Raw genomic sequence first — 16,806 nt, forward strand, 5'->3', positions numbered from 1 at the left:
TGTATTTGTGCGCCTAGGTAAATCACACTGCTCCCACCCGCGTCGCACACACTACGTCTACTTCGTGTTTCCTTTCCTTTACGCGAGGTATCTCATCCGCTTCACTGTTTATTTTGAACTTCTTTCGCCGTGCCGTTTTCTCCTTTGTCGTGCCTCTTTAAATGACTCCACTGATGCGTTACACACTGAGGCCACAAGTCGCCCTCTTCGTCGTCGTCTATGCACGGCTCTTATGTTTTGCATGTTGGCGTTTGCCACGACCAGAATGCCATATGTAAACAACCGAGTTGGCGTAAAAACAAAATGTTTACGTTGTGAGCAACAAGAAAGCAGAACTGGTTGCAATTGTGACTTGTTGCAACATCAAAAGCATCAAACACGATTTAGTGAAATTTTGTTTTTGTAATTGATTGTTATGGCTGTTGTTGCTGCTGCTGCTGTTGTTGACTTGATTGCGTTCTTTTACATTTCCCATAATCGCTTTATTTGCAGCTGAATGCGTTGGATTACCTTGAATGCGCTTTAATGGCGACTTTATTTTGATTTTATTGTGTGTGAACTCGTGCGTATGTATGTGGGTAAGGCTAACAGCCGTCTGTTACTTCTGTTGAAAGAAAAATGTTTGGACTTCATCGGCACAAATTCTTTTTTTGCTAAATGAAGGTTAGGTTAGGTTGGGTTGAGATGTCGATCCTAACAGAGATCTTGCTTGGACAGCTTAGAATGTCGGCTCGTTGTGGCACCTGAAACTGCTATATAATTGTTCATACGAACCTCAAAAATGGACAAAGCGCTTTGAGCCTGTTACAAATTTGTTGAGACGGCTAATGTCTGTTACGGATAACTTCTGGTTCGCTGTTGATAAGACTGCCTAGCTGGTTTAACCTCAGTCTTGTAAAAGCACGACAATGTTGGAGTTTTCTCTTAATCTTCATCCATACAACTGAATGAACTTGTGTCTGATATGGATTTTTGACCTTACAGCTTGATTGTCTATTGGACAATGTGTAGTAAGAACTCCTATGACTTCGGCAAGATGAACTTAGCTAAGAGCAAGTGGTTCAGTGGATCTCCTCCATTATATTCTGGGACAAACTGATCTTGGTTGGCGACCAACGCCTGCTTAGAGTTGAGAAAGGATGCCGCTCTTGCCAGCTTATGTGCTTTGGAGTTACCCGCTGCTTCCGCAAGACCGAAGGAAGTCTTAAACCATTTTCATTGGTTCAAGACGCCCGCAGTTTAAGTCCTGGAATTAATTTTCGTTACCGGTGTTGTCTCCATAGATGAAATAATCTGGTCTTTATGCTCGATCCGAAATATAATATTTTCTTTGCTGAGAAATTTACCATTAACTTAGCGCTTAGACTATTTTCGATAGTTCAATAGTTGCTCGATAAAGTACGCCATATTTACTCATCAGCCAAGGGCTACTAACGCAGAATTCTCCGAGATTACTTCCAGTACTATTTATGAGATTTCGATCAGGCAAGCATACGGGGGTTAAGAGATCAGTAGATTTCGAAGGGCGTTACTTAGTTCAAGAGAATCTCGAAAAATCAGTGGGTTTTGAAGGGAATTACGTAGTTCTAGAGATTCTCGGAAGAGATAAGTAGATTTTGAAGGCAATTACGTAGTTCAAGAGATTCTCGGAAGAAATAAGTAGATTTTGAAGGCAATTACGTAGTTAAAGATGTTCCCGGATCGCCCTTTGGTCACACGAAATATCCTTCGCTTTCACTCTCATTAAGGAAATTTTCTGTAAGGAGATGCAAACAATCCGATGATAAGAGATCAGCGGTAGATTTTTAAAATAATGACATTCTTGTGCACAATTCTTTTCTTTTAAAAAAGATTTTTTTAGATCGACATCCGTGATTTCTTTCAAAGAAGATTCTATTAGATGAACAACCGTATTTTCCAGATTCCGCGTTCATTATCACATATTTGCGATAAAAATTAAGAAAACATGTGACTTAGTGAACATGTTTGGACTCGTAATTGGTCGCGCTTATCAATCTTCCTTACAATATGTTACAACAAGAAAATCCATCGATAATTAGAAATAATTTGTCGGCTTCACCTGCTTTTCCATACACTAAAAATGTCGGCTTGTAATGGCAACGACAATAGCTCAGCAGCCGCCAAAGATGCGCCAAGCGCCGAAGTGCCAACACAGCGCGACAAGCTGACGTTGAGCTGCCATGTGGAGAAGTTGCTCCAGCCAACAGTGACGACTACTGGCGCAGGTTAGAAATGATCCTGTTTTTCGGGATAGCGTTGCCAATTTAATTACACCGAGGTAATTAGTGTCAATAAGTAAACGCTGGCGGCGCTACCGCCGTGACGTGCGCAAATGTTCGTCAATCAGTCAAGAATGGCTTCTGTCGCTGTCGCTGCCGCTGCGGCGAAACGACTTGTCGGCGTGCAAATGTTAGTTTTCACTGTCATAATTTCAATTTATGTTTACTCATATTTTTCGGTCGTTTAAAAGTAGCCAGCGTAAGCTCAGCATTTGGTAGCGAACGCGCCGCTTGGATGGAACCAAATTTATGCGGGCCGTCGCGCAATTGCTTGAGTACCGAGTTCATGCAACAATAACACAACACAAACCAGTTGCTGGCGACAATGTTTTGGCGTGGCAACTTGTCGATTGTTCGACGGTTGATGTTGAGGATCACCTACTTGTCGGAGATTGGTACAAGTATCTGCTGGATGTTAATTGCGCCGATAATCGTACCTCTTTCATCTTCCATCTTAATTTCCCCAACAATTTACATAAGTACACCGACGAGTTCGACTTCGAGTTCGTGTCCGTGTATGAATCTTCATTTTTATTCCTTGCAAATCGCACTCACTGCATTCGTTTCGACGGCGGTCGCATGTTAGTGCTGGTAATTTGTTAGATGTACCCATAAGATACGGTCAACTATTGCGACAGCAACTGTGGCAACTTGTGCAAATAAACCGATTGGCGTAACCGGAGCTGCGGCTGCGGAATTGTCATGCGGTCGCAAGACTTGTTTCTTGTAATTTTAGTTTATCGGCATTCGTTTCGGCTCATTTGGCAAGCTGAATTGTATTTGGAGCGCATAACAACTGCAGCAGTGCTACCAGAGAAGTTCGCGGCGCTACAATAACCAAATTGGTTTGACAGTAAATTTACTTTAGTTGCGAACGGAAAGCGTTCAATTAATTAATTCACCATTATTTAGCTGATTTCAAGTAATATATGGATTAGATTGTATAGTATGTGTAATGAGTTAAAGTGAAGCTGAGAATTAGTGACCTGTTTCGTTAACCTTAATTAAAGATTTCCTGGAATGTCACAATAAATCGTATTATGACTAAAAAGTTATGAGTATGGGAAGCTATAAGCTTTATATACTCGTATAAACAGATTGACTTATTGTATACGAGATAGCAAGATAACGAATGTTCTTGCCGTGTTTAGTCATACTCAAGCGACATTCTAACTTTCTTAGCCGGAAACGCATTACTAGAGCATTTTGTTAAGAAGGCGTTTGAGAATAGTGAGCCTTGAACTAAGACCGAATAAAGCATGCTTGAAAGAGGGAGAAAGGTATCGAGAGAGAGAGAGAAAGAGACTGAAAGAGAGTGATACCAATCGAATGCATTCAGCGTCTACTGAAGTGTTAGGACTTCAAATCATCTGTCCATCAAAAAGTGTATTTGGTGGTTGTATTTTAAGGAGCAAGCGGTTTGATATATCCTCAGAAAAAATCTGAAGCTCTTGCTCTGAAAAATTTCCGTACCATCCAGGATTAAACAGTTAAAGAAAGGCTCCGTTTCAGATACGACAGGAAGTAATAGATGTTAAAGGGATACCAATGTAGATAGAATGAAACTATTAATTATAAAGAAAAAGGGAGAAGGAGAGAATGTTAGAATTGTTACCCAATACATAAAAGAAAACCTACAATTAAAAGGTCAACGGTCCTTCAATCCTCGCATCTTGCGAATAGGTGCTACAGCTGCAACTGAGATGTAGATCCCTCCCTCGGCGAAGAAAAATTACGTTCTGTAAGTCCCTTATTATTCCCGTCTTATTATACGGCGTAGAGACATGAACGCATAACGATCCGTGATAGGAAAGCACTTGAAGCATTCAAGAGAACTGTTCATCGCAAGATCTTTGGAGCCGTCTGCGTGAGAGTTGTAAGTCGAGGAAGATAGAACCGCACAGTATATGAACTCAATAGCAACAGAAATATAGTTAAGCGCATAAAAATCCAACAAATGCGCTGGTTAGGTAATAGCAGTTGCATGGAAGATGCTGCTTCAGCGAAAAACTTCTACGATTCGAGGTCCATGGATGGAGAACGGCCCACCCTTTCTCTGAAAGGACCAAGTGTATAGCAACTTACCTGCATTTGGTTTGTTCAACTGGCGTGTACTCGGCAAGGATAAAGGTAACTGGCGAAGTTTTGTGTTCTCGGACCGATTCATAGTTGTAGTGCCAGGGAGGAAGAAATGAACTAGTCTTGATGCTTCGAAGTTCGGCGGATTTCAACCAGTCAGTATGTAAGGCGGTGTTTTTTGAGCACATTTTTGTTGCTGTTCTGAGTTCTGATTACTTTATTGTTGGAGGGGTTTGAGCTTTATTAACTAATTCCTTGTTATAAGCACACTTAGTTTTGTTTGGGAAGAGCAAAGTTGGTAATAATAAAGGGCTTCAAAAAAATGTTCGATTAATAAAATCTTCTTAAATTTTAAATTTATCCCTGTATAAGTTCACTGTGGCAGGGGACATATTTCCATTCATATATGAACTCGCACATATATGCAAAATACAGCTTCGCTAAACCTGTGCAACAATCAGGCTCCCCTTCTTCCAAATACGGACGAGCACTTAAGGGATAAAATTAAATATTAAATATGAATAAAAGGGAAGTGGAAGACAAAGCGCAGCGACGCGAAGGAAGGGGTATTAAAAGGACTGCAAGGGAAATTTCACAGGCTGTCTGGCGTTAAAAGCAAAAAACACGAAAAAAAAAACAAAAATAACAAAAGCAACACGCTTAAGCGGAAGTATTAATACAAAAACATATGCAACAGCGTTGCTATTTATATTTGTATGCATAGAAAGCAGTACACACATGTGTACACTGCATGCAACGCTGTGATTGTGGCGCGGAAATGCAATTTTTGACATACGACAACGCCAACAACGCGGCAGCAGCACCCGGCGGCAACAAGGGTGCATAAAGAAAAGCACTGATGACGTTGATGGATAAACGAATGAAACTCAAAGTGCCGCCGCGGCAGCAGAAATCAGCAAAAGCAAACAAAAATGTGCAAAAATAATATTGCAACAACAACTGCAACAGCCTGCAGGCGGTAAACTGCAATACAAAGCGCAGCGTTTGAGGGTGTGCGCGGCATGCGGTGCACGCGTTGCAACTGAATTTGTTGTTGATGCTTTTAAGCAACTCGCGGCAGGATGGGTGCTCGTTGACTTGACGGCTGAAGTGGGCCACTTCGTTTTCATATGCGAAATATGGCAACCACTTCAACTCTGAAGCATATTAATTAAAAACATTTTTCATTTAATAAAAAAATCAACGACACAAAAACAAATGCGGGCGGCAAAGACGGGAGGGAGGAGCGCAAATTGTGCGGCAGCAAAAATAGAAAGTAAAGAAATTGAAAAAATTACAAAAAAAAAATAAAAAAAAAAATCGCGTGCTGAGCAAAATGGTTTGGAAGTGATTGAAAAATCGGTATATATGTTTATACTAAGTATATATAAACCATGTAGCATGAGCGATGCTGCATATAAATGTTGCAGTTGCAGTGTTGCAAGGAATTCGCTGCAGTAAAACATCACACTGGACTTCGGAAATAGCAGTTTAAGACTAGAATATACTGGTCACAATCCTACGAGTCAGAAAAGCATAACTTTTTGGGAGAGTTGAGAGTGAGAGAGTAGAATTACGTCGACTAATCAACTTTTCTTCTATAAAAATGTGCTGGTTGTGAGTAAAATTATAAAAAAGGGTGTCTACGCATATATGTTGCACTAGTTAGTTTTTGTATATTTTGAACTAGTCTGGAACTAGTCCGGAACTAGTCCAATTTAAAAAAAAAATACATCAAGTAGATTTCTGGAATTCTCATATTGTAAAAAAGTACCAGTTTCTTGCATGAAAAAAGACAGTTTTCTGACTAGTTCGATCTCCAGTTCATACTATGTTGGCACTAGTTGGAAAGAAGTTTAAAATTACTTCTTTTCAAGGCAATAATAATAGTTAGGTCGATTAATTAACAATAGAAACAAGGAGCTGCGGAATAACATTTATCCCTAAAGTGTGCCTGAGCATATATGTACATATGTATGTATATTGCACTAGATATTTATATACCCAATTGGAACTAGTCAGCAATTTTTGAGGATAAGAGAAAGATATAGTGAAAGATTATATGTTACCTCAGGCAACTTAAAATTGTGTCAGAGCATATATTTTGCACTAGTTAGTTATGTACCCGCTTTGAACTACTTTGGAACTAGTTATTTTTTATATCAAAATGGCTCATGTGCATATATTTTGCACTAGTTAGTTATGTACCCGCTTTGAACTGGTTTGGAACTAGTTATTTTTTATATCAAAATTGTTCATGTGCATATATTTTGCTCTAAATAGTTCTGTACCCGCTTTAAACTAGTTTGAAACTAGTTCGGAGAAAATACGAGAATTGAGATTTTTTGTGGCCCCAGCATCCAAATGCCTGTTGCTTATATCAAAAAATGACAGTTGCCAGACCAGTTCGACCTCTAATTCATACTATATCGCACTTGCTTCGGAAGTAGTTAAAAAGTAGTTGTTTTCTCTGCAGGATTGTAATGCACCTGTGCGGCACATAAGCGCAATATATGCTGGTGTATATTATATGCTTTTATATGTATTTAAACAATATTGAAAAAATATATATAAATGAAAAAAAGTATAAAAAATCATATCAATTTTTTCGCCACTTGCAAAAATAGAGCAACTCAAATCTCCGCACTGACAACATTGAACTGCAGCAGTAGCTTTTACTGCTTCAACCGCCAGCGTCAGCGCTTAATTACATTCGCTGCCATGGCAAATGCATTACTGAAGTTGCAAGGTACACACACACAGACATACATACACATACAGTTGAAATGTGAAATGCATTTGTGCCTCATCTGGCCATGTGCATATCCTGTTGATGTCAACTCATTCCAATTTTCAACTGCTGATGAGTGATTTTTAGTGGCATGCAACGTGCTGCAGCAGCTAGTGTGGTTTTACTTTGCATACACGCAATATATGCTACAATAATAACAACAACAACAATAATAAAAGCTATAGCGGCAGTTTTATCTATCGGCAAAAAGTAGAAACAGTGCAGTGCAGTGCAGTCAGTCAGTCAGTCACTTTGGCCAGTCATGCCGCCTGTCATGCAATTGGTCAGCACTCTTTTAGTCATTCAAGCCACTCACACTGCCGTCCGTCGATCATCTATTCACTCAGGCGTGCAGTCAAATGCGGCCATTTATCAATATTAATTATAATCCCAATGATGCCGCCAAATGCGACTACAAGCCAAAGCCAAAGCCAAACTGGCTGCTGTTCATATGTAAATGCATAGCGGTATACATACAGTTATATATGTACATATAGACATTTTTATCTGTTTTGTGAGCTGCAAATGGGGATTGGCGGGATTTCATAGACAAACTGGCTGTTAAGAGCCGGCAGCTCCAAAAGGCTGCATATCAGTGTCGCCATACATATGTATGTGTGTGGCATTAGAAGTTGGTCGGCGAAGATGGCCAGCCAGACAGGTTATTGTACGGCAGAGATTTTATTTTGATGAATGCATTTTAGAAGCGCGTCAAGGATTAGTTGATTGTTAATTGATTGATTTGTTTGCTCTCGGAGCTTTCAAATGTCTCGCATAAAGCAGCAGCTTTTTAAATTAATAATAACTCGTTGTTTAGCTAAGTTTTCTTAGATATTTTTGTCAAGCCTTTTGATGTTATTCGAAAAATAGTGGATCTGACATCTTTTAGTCGTTGCTATGGCGCTGGCGCTGGTTTTTGTTTTGGCGACTTCTCCTTTATTGTCGTAGACACCGCTTATGCGGTTATAGCCGAGTTTACAACAGCGCACCATTCGTGCTTCCTTTTGCTGTTTCGCACCAGTTGAAGATTCCAAGTGTAGCCAGGTACTGCTCCATCTGGTCTTTCCAAGGAAATGGAGCTCTTCCTCTTCCTCTGATTACTGCGTCGATACTTTCAAAGCTGGAGTCTTTTCATCCATTCGGACGTCATAACTTGACCAGCGTAACCACTGTCTCTTTATTCGACGAACTATGTCAATATGTTACACGCATCTTTCAGAGGTTCACGTCTTCAAACCGTTGATAAGATTAAATATCTAGAGCTTATCTTTGATAGACAGTTTTAATGGAGACCGAATATTGTCTATGAAATCTCACATTGAGGAGAGAGTAAGGCAGGCATCTTGATAACTTGTATCACTGCTGCGCAGAGGCCTATAGTGCAGGCTTATCTCACGACGAGGGTGACGTAAGTGGAGAGTAGTCGTTGCAGAAGAGACGTACTCAGCTGTCTCACAGGTAGATTTCACTGTAAAGAGCTTCTCGTCAATCTTAGCTTTAGGCGACCGGCCCACTGTAATGTTTTTGGGCAGAGGTGGCTGCTATTGTGGTGACAATAGACCTATTGATACGAAATGCAGGCTGTTTTTGGGGGGTGAGCATTCATTCCAACAGCAGAGCGGTAATAATAGCAGTGAGTTCCCTAAGTGTGCACTTAAAACTAGTCAAAAGGAGTATCTGTCTTCACTAGAAATTGCATCAAGCCACATAGTCATCCGACTCGTTTGTGTGCCTGGTCATAGCGCCTTCGCTATTGTAAAGCTCTTGAGATATCCAGAGAGAGCAGCCTTGTCCTGCTCACAACGGACTGGGACCAAGTTGGATCTCTATTGTGCGACCGACAGATATTTTTAGCCTGGAGTAGAAGGTAGAAGATTTACTGAACTACTTACCCTTAGAAAATTTCATCTTAGCACAATCGTACAGGTTCCTACTAGACATTCTTTAAAAGGCATTTATGCGATGAGGCTCTAATTTTTTGTAAGACACTCGTTATCAAAGTTGTATGAAGGAACATTTTCTCCATTTTTCAGTCTAACCTAAATCTGTATAGAAATGCTTTCAAATTTCAATCAGTCCACTTCCTCTTGTCTGTAAAACAACAATTTCTCAAAGTTTCTTAGTTCAACTGTTTATAGTAGTAGCCTCATAAAGCCAAGTTTACAAGAACTGCCAGAGAAAAACTTTAATTTCTTCAATTTTATATCTGAACTCGAAAGCCTTCATGTCTGTATGCAACAACAGCTTCGCAAAGTGATCTTAAACAATCTCCTTCGTAAAGTTCTTCTCAAGTGATTTTAGATTTAGCTTGAAGTCGTTTGACTTTTTGTAGGTAACCCTATTTTATAAGCCAACAAACACTCAACCAATAAAATTCGGATATTCTGTAGGGTATGATTCCATAGCATCAATATCCATACAGCCGTTACGGTTGAAGTTTATGTTTACGCGAAGACAAGATTTTTGAGTTCAAAGGCACAGGGGTGTAATTTTTGGTATTAACATCGAGAGCTAAGGTTTTCGGTAGGCTGATAGCTAAGCTTAGCACCCTTTCTCAATGGGAGGTCAAAAGACATTCATAAGTACACCAAGGTGTTCTCTACTAATTAAGCCGATTTCGAGCGTGCTAGCGGAGATATTAATTCAGATCCTTACTTGCTGAACGCCAACACAATCCAATATATCTTACTGATCTTATGCCCAGTACAAATCAAAAAAATTAGACTATTTAATTATTCAAAGCGCATTAAGAGATCTTATAAATAGTTTGAAAGGCATCATCCGTCTCTAATGGATTATTCCAACACACAAGCAATGAAATATATTTATTTTTGAGAAGTGTGGAAAATAAATTGTTTATTGCTTATTCTCATTGCTGTATTTTGTTCCACACCATTTGTGCGGACGCCATAAATGTGCGCTTTTGTGTTTTCAATTAAACACATACGTCTATTGTTGTTATGTGCTGAGGCGCTTGCCGGCCGGCCGGCCGGTCGGTCAGGCAGATGAGCGTGTGCGGCGTATGATTCACGCCTGTGTGAGATGTGCCGATAACTTGGCATTGTTGAGCATATGGTGTATCATACTCATGCTGCATGTTGTGCGGCTGGTTTTTGCTATTAATATAACTCCCATATTGTCTAGTGGTTAGGATATCCGGCTCTCACCCGGAAGGCCCGGGTTCGATTCCCGGTATGGGAAAAATAAATTTTTTGGTAAAATTTTTTTATTCTTTGTGAGAAGTTTTTAAGCAATTTTTTATAATTTTTGGTTGGGCTTTTCTTATTTGATGTAATTTTATATGAAAGCATTAAAATATCGCACAGAATAGAAGACTAGTCTCATGACCGCTGCATTATTTCTCAAGCTTTGTTTTTCAATTAGTGCAAGAAGAAACGTTTCGGAATATATATGAAAACGCATTTGCAAAATATCGCACAGAATAGACATTTACTTTTGAAGATAATTTCATTTAAATGTTGACTCATGGTTTCAACAAGATGCCACACATTGGCCATTTTCTTCGGAGAACAATTCATCTTGTTTTTCAATTAGTGCAAGAAGAAACGTTAACTTCGGAGTTGCCCAAAATTGGACTTTCCGAATGGACCACCTAAGACTCAGCCGCGGTAAATATTTAAATGAAATTATCTTAAAAAAGTAAATGTCATGAACCAATCTAACGTTTCAAATAAAGAACCGATGAGATTTTGCAAATTTTATGCGTTTTTTTTTTAAAAAAAGTTATCAAGCTCTTAAAAAATCACCCGATATAATACTCTTATCACTTACAGAAATTTGATTTTGATCGCTCAATTTGTATGGCAGCTATATGGTATAGTGGCCCGATCTGCATAATTTTTACAGAGATCGGACCATTGTTATAGGCAATAACTCACGCCAAATTTCGTAAAGATACCTTGCAAAATGAGGAAGCTTCCCATACAAGCACTTTGTTTGGATTGTTCAATTTGTATGGCGGCTACATGCTATAGTGATCCAATCTAAAGGATTTTTTCGCAGATTACGCCATTGCCTGAAGTAATAACCCACACCAAATTTATTAAAGATATCCCGTCAACTTGATAAGATTTCCTTTTTAAATGAATGAGTTTTCCATGAAAGCACTTTATTCCGATCGTTCAGTTTGTATGTCAGCTATATGCTATAGTTAACCGATAGCGGCGGTTCCGACAAATGAGCAGCTTCTTGGAGAGAAGAGCAAGTGTGCAAAATTTCAATTCAATATTTCGAAAACTGTGCGACTAGCATATACAGACCGTTGGACGTTTCCTGCTAGTTGTTTCAAACTCTCACCCTGTTCAGGGTATAATTATTATCAGAGAGGATTTTCAATGCAAATACCAGTCATAAGCCTTCACCCACACGCCACAAATCGTTTGACTCACATATGATAGCTTGCAGCTTACAAAAGTCCCATCTGCCGCACAATACTACTCAGCCGACTGTCCATTACTGACGGACAGCCAGTAGCTGTTAAGCAAGTACTTACACTGCGTACGTTCAAGTAAATCTAGGGATGTTTGTTTGGTGTGCCTTGGTAATGGACTTGACGTCACTTGCCGGTGCACTGTATATTTGCTCGTTGAAAGCACGCTGAAATTCAATTGCAACCGAATATGCAATTATAATCGTATTTATGGCACAACGGCAGCGCGGCAAGTGCGCTGGCTGCCTCCAATGCGGCGCGCGTATGAGTGCAGTCGCACTTAAACCACAATGATTGGCATTTTTAATGTTCGCTTTATTTTTACCGTTAAAATTTTAATGAATTTTCGTGCACTCATAAAAAGTGTGTTGTTGCATGGGCAACGCTGCCGATCTATCGTTGAATTTAGGGGTGCACAGGTAAACCTCCGTACGCAGTGGCTTTTAAAATGCGCCTCGGTGCGTATGTGTGTGTGTATGATGCGTGGTTTAATAACGGCATGGTGAAGGCGCACTTTCGTGCATTTGCGGTTTTTCGAATTTCGATTATTTTAATTTGAAATGCAATTTCCGTTGCGGCAAAGTAAAAGCATACTTTTGTTGTAATGGAAATGCAGATTTTGTGTAAATAAAATATGAGCTTCCTTGCCTAAAATGAGTCGCACATGTGTTGAGAAATCTGATACGATATTAAAAGTAGTAGTTTTGTAAATACCCGATTTCTTTTTTATTGGCGTAGACACCACTTTCGCGGTTATAGCCGAGCTTACAACAGCGCACAGATTGTTGTTTCCTATCCATTGTGGACGTTTTTTACTTGGCGGGTTCCAAATTCAGCGCACAACCCTGCAGAGGGATGGTACGCCTTCTCACTATAGCTCGTCTATGAGTCTGAAACCGGTTTCAAGCCGGCGAAGTTGAAAAAAATCTGAATTATCGGTTGTATGGGAGATATGTGATATATGTACTTGTCCCATCTGGCCTATTCCCAGAAATGTTCAATATAATATCAAAATGCACCTACATATGTATGTACTCAACTTCTTTCGGATATCTCAAAAACTGACAAAGAAATTTTAAAATTCCTGAAAAACTTTACCTTTAAAATCGTGCCTAGAAACCAGTTTTCGATTTTTCATACTATTAATATATAAGGTTTTACAACATAATTCCAAAAGTCCCATATTGTCTAGTGGTTAGGATATCCGGCTCTCACCCGGAAGGCCCGGGTTCGATTCCCGGTATGGGAAGGACAATTTTTTAAATCGATAACATGCACAAAATACTATATAATATAATTCTTTGTAACTCTCTTCACTTGGTTGGATATGTTAGATACTACGTAAAAATTGCCTTCGAAAGTCTTAATTAATGAGAATTTAAATACCTAAGAGTTACATACATACCCCTATAAGGTACTCTCCGTTTGCAAGCATTTCCTGATCTCAAGAACTTTTCGAAAAAAATTTTGAAACATAACCACATTGTTTTTATTATATTTTTTGTTTAGAATTTTTTTTTTAATATTCCGAAAACTATTATTTATAATTTCAAAAGACTCCATGAAATACCAGATATTGACAATAAATAGTTCTAAGGAAAAAGTCCCATATTGTCTAGTGGTTAGGATATCCGGCTCTCACCCGGAAGGCCCGGGTTCGATTCCCGGTATGGGAAGATAACACTTTTTATAACTAAACAAGTTTACTAGAAAATTTTGAAAAATGCCGCTATGTCTGAATTTGATATCTCCGCAAAACTAATCCGGCTGTCTAAACTCATGTTGAGCAATACCGAAAGCTATGTCAGTATCGGAAAAGAGCTCTCCGGAACCGTTCGATACCAAATGAGTTTTCAGACAAGTTTTCCACCATTGCGAGGTAGGCAGTCTGTTTTCTCTCCACTGCTATACGGCACTCGTCATCGTACCAGCTGTTCTCTTGCTTTTTCCGAAAACCAATGGTTTCGTTTGCAAAGGTACGTTAAGAGCTTGAAATGCCGTCCCACAGGACCTCTATAGCGAGTTGCTGATAAGTGCTCTAAGTGAGCAGGAGTGCAAGTCGAGTAGTAAATTGTTCGGCTGTCTGTTGTGATTGCTGCTTCTCGAAAGGGGGTTCTCTTATCCGAGGCTGTTTTCTTCTTTTCATTGGTAGTGCTTTTACGTGGCACAACGGTGGGGAGGAATGGTTCGCCTTCTCACTTTGGCTCGCCTTCTCACTTTAGCTCCCCTTCAAACGGATGTTCTTTGGCTACCCAGAGGATACTTGGTCTAAGACGGAAAGTCGTGAGCTGCTTGAGCCTTATGTAAAATAATCGTTTCTGGCCACAAACAAGTGAATGGCGCTCAGAGAACTTTCCTCACTTGCGTGAATTTCTTCACATGGCTCCATCCTTTCAAATAAAAATATATTTCATGTTTAGGTTTTTTCCGATTCTAGAAAACTCCCATATTGTCTAGTGGTTAGGATATCCGGCTCTCACCCGGAAGGCCCGGGTTCGATTCCCGGTATGGGAAAAATATAATTTTTAAAGAAATTCTGTGTGGATTTGCATTCCAGCTCAGCTCGGCTATAATCAAAAGATGCTTAATTTAAAGTCATGTCATTGGCTAATGAAAAAATGCACACGCTGAAGCTCTAATGAAGTTATTGTGAAGCCGACGAAAGAATTCTTGCAGCCGTTCAAAATGCAATCAAAGCCAACCAATGAAGAATGTTCTGTCAACACAAAGCAAGTACAGCAGCAACAATAATTTTTAATTGAATATTTTATTAAATTATAACAAAGGGAGTCGCAATGAAATTAAAATAAGCTGAAAGGGATCAAACAAAAAATTAAACAAAAAAACGAAAAACACAAAACGCAAAACACGAAATGTACAAACAGACAGCGAGTTGTTGGAACACAAAGCCACCGGACACAATTGACGCATGCTGAAAAGGCCGGAAAAGCGTGATGTTCATATATATATGTATATAACACATATAATATAAACAGCAAAGGAGCAGAGGTGGAGAGCGTTATGCCGCTTTGCATGGCGCCCATTGCAGACGCTAGGTGGCCAACGGCCGGCAGCCAGCATCAACAGCGAATATTGCGGTTGCAGCGCGCATGACCGTTGCCGACCACGAAAATGACCCAAACCAGCAACGCGCAACGGCAACTGGGCGAAATTTTTTACTATACTATATGCTTTACATATTTTATTTTATGCGCGCTGCATGTCGCTGTGGTTCAGTGGCACAAAAAAGAAATGCGGAAATTTAAAGCAAACGCGCGCGCGTGTGTGTGTGTGTGTGTGTGAACATAAAAAATTTGTGTAAAATTAAAAATAAAATTTAACATGACAACCAACAAACAATAGCAAGCGTATTAAAATTGGGTGGGTGGTATTTTTTCGCTCGCAAAATAAAATGCAAAGCGAAGGCATTTGTGTTGTTGTGTGGATTAACCCTTGCAAGCCCAACGTGTACCGCAGATGTGCTGAATTTTTCTTTTTATATGAATTTCAGATTATTGAGGGGGATTTTTGATTACTATTATTTTATTTATTTATTATTTCCAAGAAAAGCCGATAGAGAAGTGCTAACGTGAGGTCTTTCGATTTCTTGGCATACCACTTTCAGAGTACTAAACTTGAGTTTTCGATTTCTTGGCATAAAAGTTTGATTCGTTTTCAATGCATTTATTATGTTATGAAGGGTTTAAGCTGAGAAGGCCATTCACAAGTTATCTAAAAGTATTTTCCTAGCAATTTTCTGAGACATACCTATTTACTTATATACCCAGAACACAGAAAATATATTAAGTTTTCAACAAAGTTTGCAACACCCGGAAGCATCACAGACCCTATAAGCACATGCACAAAAGATCAGCATGGCGAACTTAGTCAAGCCATGTCGATCTGTTTGCCCGTCTGTCTATCTGAATATATTTGTATGAAAGCTGGTCCAAACTCACATATCCAAATTGAGTTTTTGTATGTAAATATATTTAATATGTAGAGCTATCTTCACGAAACTCGGCATGGATTATTGTCCAAGACAGAGGTACATATATTCTATGAAAAAATTGATCACATCGGACTACTCTAGCATATAGCTGCCATACAAACTCATCGATCCAAATTAAGTTCTTGTATGGAAAGCTAATGTGTAGAGCTATCTTCACGAAATTCGGCATGGAGTATTTTCTAAAGCAAAGGTATATTCTCCGAAGAAATTGTTCAGATCGGAGTACTGTAGCATGTAGCTGCCATACAAACTGACCGATCCAAACTAAAATCTTGTATGGAAAGCTATATAATTTGTTGAGATATCTTCATGAAATTCAGCGTGGATTATTTTCCAAGACAACGGTATATTCTCCGAAGAAAGTTTTTAGATCGGACTACTCTAGCATATAACTGCCATACAAACTCACCGATCTCCATCCATTTCTTGTATGAAAACCTCTTTCATTTGACGAGATATCTTGACAAAATTTTACGTGAATTAGTTTCAAAGGCAACGGTATCTTCTCCAAAGAAATTCTTTAGATCGAACTACTCTAGCATATAGCTGTCATATAAGCGGATTGTTCAAAGTCTAAACTTTGTATGCAAAACTTTTTTATTTGTGAAAGTTATTATAGTTTCCCTGCAACCAAATTTTTCTTCTTTAAAATAGCGTTACTCACAACGAAGCTTCAAATCCAACTCCTTTTTTTTCGACGCTTCAGTAAGACCACAACTAGTTTTCTGGCATAGCAAGGGTTAAACGCCTATATAACCGTACAGTTATGCCTACCACATACAATGCTCAAATTTAAAGTATTTATATGTATATGCGACAACGCCACCAATTCAGGCTTTTCGACATCCTGCACTTGTACTAAAACACAACAAATACAAGCACAGCCGCGTCGCAACTGCCGATGTTGTCAATTCGTGCATCCTTATTTAAAAAGTTGCGTACAACCACGCAGTTGGCACATACACACATGCTTATGAGTATGTTGCAATTGCGTATATATAAAATATATATGTATATATATACAAATAAAAAGCATTAACAGCCTCCATGCCGCATGACATTACAGTTTAAATTAAAACTTTTGGGCGTTTTGTTGCAGCAACCTGTGTTTCGCCGGACAAATGCAGTTTTTAAGGATTTATTTGATCTATTTTATATACAAACGCATGTATAT

At 39.1% G+C, this 16,806-nt stretch overlaps 4 non-coding genes across 4 annotated transcripts; all 4 read left to right on the top strand.

The window, feature by feature from the left end:
* Window positions 1-10,299: 10,299 nt before the first annotated feature.
* Window positions 10,300-10,371, top strand: Trnae-cuc (transfer RNA glutamic acid (anticodon CUC)). Its single transcript has one exon. It is a non-coding gene; the product is annotated as a tRNA-Glu (tRNA).
* A 2,426-nt stretch (window positions 10,372-12,797) lies between these two features.
* On the top strand, window positions 12,798-12,869 carry Trnae-cuc (transfer RNA glutamic acid (anticodon CUC)). Its single transcript has one exon. It is a non-coding gene; the product is annotated as a tRNA-Glu (tRNA).
* Window positions 12,870-13,224: 355 nt separating this feature from the next.
* On the top strand, window positions 13,225-13,296 carry Trnae-cuc (transfer RNA glutamic acid (anticodon CUC)). Its single transcript has one exon. It is a non-coding gene; the product is annotated as a tRNA-Glu (tRNA).
* A 766-nt stretch (window positions 13,297-14,062) lies between these two features.
* On the top strand, window positions 14,063-14,134 carry Trnae-cuc (transfer RNA glutamic acid (anticodon CUC)). The gene has a single exon. It is a non-coding gene; the product is annotated as a tRNA-Glu (tRNA).
* The last annotated feature ends 2,672 nt before the right edge of the window (window positions 14,135-16,806 follow it).

The sequence above is a fragment of the Bactrocera neohumeralis genome, chromosome 6 (genome assembly GCF_024586455.1).
Source record: "Bactrocera neohumeralis isolate Rockhampton chromosome 6, APGP_CSIRO_Bneo_wtdbg2-racon-allhic-juicebox.fasta_v2, whole genome shotgun sequence".
NCBI lineage: Eukaryota > Metazoa > Arthropoda > Insecta > Diptera > Tephritidae > Bactrocera > Bactrocera neohumeralis.